The 6,265-nt window shown below is 48.0% G+C and overlaps 1 long non-coding RNA gene across 1 annotated transcript in view; it reads right to left on the reverse strand.

The window, feature by feature from the left end:
• The window catches only part of LOC135973619 (uncharacterized), a 58,671-nt gene extending 53,917 nt beyond the window's left edge, over window positions 1-4,754 (reverse strand). The window contains exon 1 of the long non-coding RNA XR_010590529.1: window positions 4,647-4,754. This is a non-coding gene — a long non-coding RNA (uncharacterized LOC135973619). The remainder of the gene's footprint in view (window positions 1-4,646) is intronic.
• Between the last annotated feature and the right edge of the window lie 1,511 nt (window positions 4,755-6,265).

Here is a 6,265-nt window from a genome sequence, read left to right on the forward strand (position 1 = left end):
ACTTCTTTTACAGCTGGGATAGTGTAACCCCTCTCCCGACTCGACTGTTTGTTAGCGCTGTACAGGGAGAGGGGACAGCCAAAGAGTTGGGTGTTTAAAGGACGGGGAGCTTACCGCCTGGCTCTCCGAGGGGCTGAGCACTGGCAGGCACTGTGCAGCCCAGAAAAACCAGCATCAGGCAGGCAATGTATTTAACATTTAATGAGACATTTGCTGAGCACAAATCCATGTTCCTAGCACACTGGGTATCCCTAGCCTCACACTTGCTTTTCCTGCAATGAGTTTTCATGACACAAGGAGACTGCTCTTGTGAACTATGTTATTCACCTGATTTGCAGATCCCCTGGGTTTGCAGCCCATGATGGGTAACCTGAGAGCAGATGGAGCGCTCTATGCCCCGGCTTCTCTAACCATCTGAAGCAGAGATCCTTTTTCCAGTTCTTTATTGGAGGCTCATGGCAAACCAAACACACCGAGCACAAAGTCAGGGAAAATCCAGGCTTTCTGGAAACCCACCCGAACATCTTCTGCAGACTTAGATGTAAAACCTCTTCCATGTGCAACCAGCAAGGCCACAGGTTCCCCCATGGGCTGTTAGCAAGGGGAGGTTTCAGGATTTAAACACCACCCTCTGCTGTTGCCTTTTGTTATCGCAGAGGCCAGTGCGCTGATAGCTTGTAATTAAAGAGGCTGTTTTAAGTTGGCTCATTTCTCCAGGAAGACAAATCCCTACATTGTGTCACCAGGGCACTTGCACGACAATGTTATGGCATTGTATCAGAGCATCCCGGAGCATCCCGCCCATGGGCTGATGCCACATTAAGTTAAAACACTGAGTCACAACTTGATGCTGTTTCAGGGGCTTTCTACCAACAGTCTAGAAGAAAAACCCCCTAACACATAACTGATGCTCTGGAATTGTTACAGCATTTGCACCACCCATCGGACTACGGTACAAGCATTTGCAAGTATTTGCTTTCTTGCCTCCAGACCAACCCTCACCTCCAGTTGAAATATTTTAGCACAAGAAACAGACGCCCCTACAGCATACTGGCGATTGGCACAACACACGGTGCAAGACGTATTTGACGCATGGCTGTTCAAAGGATCAGGAGAAAGGAAGGTCGGCCTGCGCCACCCCCGCATCCCCCATTTCCCTCTCCTACAGCCTGGTCCTGACGGCGTGCTCATGGCAGAGCTGAGAGTGCAGCTGTAGTTTTCGGTGTCAAACATTAAGGCGCTGTCCTGATGGGTTTGTGCTCAGGGGAGGACAGCTCTGGGCTCATCTTTGGCTCCAGAAGTATGCTTTAAAATCAGAACCTTTGCTTCTTGAGGGACATGGCCCTAGTTTCTCTCCATTCATACACTGGAAGATCGGTAAGACCTTGTCACTCACATTACAAAGTTACTGTGGTCATGGCACCCTGTACAAGCTGGCAAAGGCCATGAAAGGATGTTTAACCCGAGAACTCTTGGTTGGATGGATTAGTCTAGAAAACAGACAGAAAAGGGGCATTGCATCCCTGGGTATGATGGATTGGGCCGGAGAACAGCTGGAGGACTGAACAGGGATGGGCAATCTATAGAGGTCTTCATTCATGAAGTGATGTTAGACTTTATTCTGCAGCCCATGTAACCAAAATCGGGTCCTTGAGTTTGGACTCTATATTACGTCCGGGGCCGGGGAGAGAAGAACAGGCAACATATAAAGAATGAACTAGTGAGTGAGCTTGTGAACACTGTCCAGGATCAGGAGAGGCACTATGGTACAGAGGGCATCCAACAGGCAGTCCGGAGGGGGCTGGATGATATTTCCAGCTCTGGCACGGACCGGTTGGAGGACCTCGAGTAAGTCCCTTCCTCTCTCTGCACCTCTGTTTTCTCACCCACCCTTTGTCTGCCTCGGCCAGTCAGTCCGGACGTTCTGGGGGGCAGCGAGCGTGTGTGACTATCTGTTTGTACAGCGCCCAGCAGAACAGGACTCCGATCTCAGCGGGTGCTACCCTCATACAAGTCAATCGTTATAACCCTCTCCACCACTGGAAGGAATCAGATTGGCTCATATTTTTAATTGTGCTGCCCTCTAGTGGCTAACTCTGTTCTATTTAAGTTCAGATACCGTCCTCTTCACTGTGCAGTCTTACTGGTGATTGGCCTTTATACAGGTAACAGAGATTGCTACTGCACGAAAGCTACTTTAAAATATTAATGTGCATTAGTATGGGGAGCTGAGCAGTGGACTGGGCCACCCAAAGATTAGACACAACATAGAGAACGCTGCAGTTGTCAGTCTCCAGTTTGATCCCAGTCTAGGCTGGCATTAACAAAGATATTCCACCTCCCCAGCTCCCCTTAGCCGCGGTTCGCCAGCACTGTCGGTTTAGTCATGGAACTGGAACGCTCTTCCATGTGGCCATAAAAATCGTTAGCATTCAAGGTACGTCCAAGTAATTACAGAGGTAATTGCTACATTTCAGAACCAAACGTTACTTAAAAGCACTCAATTATCTCATGGCCGAGCCAGCGTTGGCAGCAACTAATTGCTTAACTAAAGGCTTTCTTGTTTCCAACCTGTGTCGGCATGTGAAGGGTAAGCCACCAGTGAGGGGATGGAGCAAGGTATCTTTTACACGAAGAAGGGCCAACTGGCAGCCCATGGCGGTTCATGGCACATCAGGACAGGACAGTTTGATCTAGATGTTGTAAACATGGGAAATGGAGGCTGCTGGGGCCAGGAAGGAGAGAGAGCAAGGAGAGAGTTACCTGGATACAGTCATTGCTTCCTGCCTTTGAATCAGAGCCCCAAATAGTTGCATAGCATCACCAGTGCCATTGTAACCACTGCCACATTCCCCCCCCCCAGATTCAGCTGCATTTCAGTGGGGGGTGAAGTGACCTGTATATACGTACATCTTGTCATTCCGGAAAACACCCGGATGCTTGTAAAAAGGGCAGTATACATCAGGGATAACAGTGAATCTGCACCATAAAGAAGAACCACGGAAGTAGAAAATATTTCTTGGGAAATGCCATTCCACAGCAGAATAGTGTCTCTGTAGTCCAGTACCTCGTCTCTTAAAGGGGCAAGGAACAGCTGCTTCAGAGGAAATTGCAAGACACCCCCTGCTGGCCAGTTGTGGAATAATCAGCCTCGAGCAGAAATTTCAGCCTACCTCTAAACCAAGAGATTAGCTCGTGTGAGACAGCAGATGAATTTATGTCCCTTTGTCTCTAAGGTTTTATAGTTCTTGCCACAATTGTGCTAATCATCCTCATTGTCCAATAAAATGTGTGAGCCTTTTTTATTCCTACTAAAATCTCAGACTCAATATCTAGTGGCAGAGAGTTCCACAAATTAATTATTTTGAATCTTAAAAAAAAAAAAAAGATTCCTTTGACCAGCTTTAAGTAATGCTTTTTACCTATAAGACAAACGGCAAACAGGAGTACTCTCCCCCCACCCTTCTCTAGACCGCTGATTAGCATTCACACCTTCATCACATCCCTCTCATTTGTCTCTCCATAAGCCAAACTGGCCCAGTCTTTTCAGGTCACCCTGATACAGAAGTCTTTCGAGGCTTCCAATCATTTCAGCACTTGTCTCTGGCCCCTTTCGATTTCTGATGCATCACTCTATCTCCGGGGTGGGCGCAGTATTCCAGACAGGGACCGCCCCTCATTTCTGTAATGGCATGATATTGCCACTATATTTTCCTATCCCGTTCTTTATTCATACTGACAGGTTGTTGGCTTTCCTGACCACCACACAGCACACATATGCACGGAGCTGGCTCCAGGTCTTTCTCTTGAGTGCCCACGCTTCCTTTAGAAGTGTGTGTGAGGGTGGGGTATTTTTTTTTCTTATCATCCTTTCCACTGTGTTCTACCTTTCATTTGTCAACTCTGAATTTCATCAGCTCGTCATGTTACCCATTAACTAGCTTGGTCAGGTCCCTTTGAAGTCCCTTGCCGTTTTCTTTCATCTCATCTAACTTAAATAACTTATCTGCAAATTTTCCTTCCTCACAGTTCATCTTTTTTTCAGAGCACTCTTAAATAGCACCAAATCCAGTGCAGAACCCAGTTCACCTCCCAGGCAGCCTGTCGCTTTGTTGAGAACAGTTTATTCTTACCCTTTTCTGTCTCTCCACCAGTTTCAAATGCCTGGCAGCCCTTTACCACTTTATTCACTATTTTGTTGACACACAAAGAAAACTAGTAGATTGAAGGGGAACAACTTTTCCCTACAGAAGCTCTGCTGGTTTATTCTCCTCACACCAGATTTTGCTCCCGATCACATAAACTAACGTCTCTTGCTTTAGAGCCACGTTTCAAGCATGAACACGTGGGACTTTAGGATTTGTAGGCTTGCTCGCTAACAAGATCCAGACCTCGGGCAGGCTATCAACCACTCCTTAAAGCTGAGCGAGGGGGTTCAGATCTGAGGCCTGGGTTTGGTACTGCCACCACATTTCTATTTCACATACACCATTTCTGTTCATTATTCCCCTCACCTACAATTATCCACCATTTCAAACCTTTGATCTTTACAACCCTCTGGAAAACAGTCAGGTTCCCACATAAAAGCATGTTATTAATTTCTGAGAATGACACCATATTCCTTTCTACTGCTTTGAAATACTTACCTGATCTCAGCGATTCACTGCCAGGCTGCAGGAGCTAGGGGAGAGAGGCTAGGTTTGGAGGGCTAGTTCTACCAGCTGCAGACATTTAGGAACCACACCTGAGCCCTGTTCAATGGTAATAAGACAATCTACTGTAGCTGCTGTCTAAGCAACTAGATTGTTCCAGGGATCTAGGCCCAGAGCCTCCCTGAAATCAGTGGAAGTTAGGAGCCTAAAAATACCATTGTGCATCTGGGCCCTACCCTTTTAGTACTGTTAGTGGGGGCCAGTTCTGGGGTGCTCCATGTCTTGCTGATTCAGCCCCTAGCTCAGGGGGTCCAGCTGGGAGTCCAAGGGATGATTCTGTTCAGCCCCTGAATGATTTTCAGCCGCACTGGGACATGTCCCAGTCCCTGCACAGGGCACAGCCCAGGCGTGCCGAGGAAGCCGGGCCCCATGAAAAGCCCCAGCGTCCAGACACCAGCTGCCCCGCCTGGGGCCAGGGGAAATGCCCAGGCCTCTTGTCCCCTCCCAGTCCACAGCACCGGGATGCCGGCAGGGCTCTCCCAAGGGGCAGGGATGCAGGCACCCTAGCGAGTGGCAGGCAGCGGGTCCCTGGCCACGGGGCTGCCCATGCCGCTGTCTCGGGCCTGGCCAGGAGAGGTGGCAGCAGCTGCTGCATCTCCGCAGCCCTTCTCACTAAGAGGTGAGCTAATCTGTGACTGCAACGTTAGTACTTGTTAATCCCCTTAATGGCCAAATCCTAAAATCCGGAGTCCAGAGCCTCGAATTATGTTTCTGTGAGGGGTCCAAGGAAGTGCCCCAAAACAAGCATCTGGCCTACGGTGCTGGAAAGGTTGGACAACGCTGGCTCTTTATCGTGGCCCCAAATCCTTTGAAATATAGAAGGATTTATTTCAATTTTAAAAACACAGGTTTTGCAAGCAAAGTAAAAAAAACAAAACAAAAGAATGCTGAGGAACCCAGTGTTTCCAAGTCCTGTGATTTTTCTTGGAAGATAAGCAAGGAAGATAGACTAGCTCATATCCTAGAGCTGCGTTCTTCTGACCCAATATCTGTGCCATGAGACTAGGGAGAGGACACCAAGAACATTTGGCTGATGAAGATCCTTTTGCTGGGTTTTCTTTGGCTGTTTTGCAGGACAAAATTTGGGACAGAGTTGGGATGGGTCATAGGAGCCTATCCAGGCTGGGACACGTTTCATGTTCCAGCCCAAAAGAAAACAAAGCTTGAGGGCCCCAGGGGTTTGTAATCAACTTTATTACAGTGATAATCGAGGCCAACCCTGCCTCTTGGGAATGGAAAAAACCCTTCTGTGTAACAAGCCCATCAAGGCACGGGGTTAGGATGGGGATATTTTCACCCACTGTCATTGTTCTGAGGACACCGTGAGAGTGAAAGGGAAGAGAGGAGAAAAAAGCAAGATCTGGGACCCTCTGGTTCCGTATGTGTATTTTGAGCACAATTTGAAAAGCGGAATGGAGCGGAGGGACTTGTGTGACATGCTGTTAGCTTTCAATGTGTAGCTTTTGGAATTCACAAAGGTGGATTTAGATTCTCTCTCCTTCATAGGAGTACTTGTGGCACCTTAGAGACTAAGGTGCCACAAGTACTCCTGT

The sequence above is a fragment of the Chrysemys picta genome, chromosome 9 (assembly GCF_011386835.1).
Source record: "Chrysemys picta bellii isolate R12L10 chromosome 9, ASM1138683v2, whole genome shotgun sequence".
In the NCBI taxonomy this organism is placed as follows: Eukaryota; Metazoa; Chordata; order Testudines; family Emydidae; genus Chrysemys; species Chrysemys picta.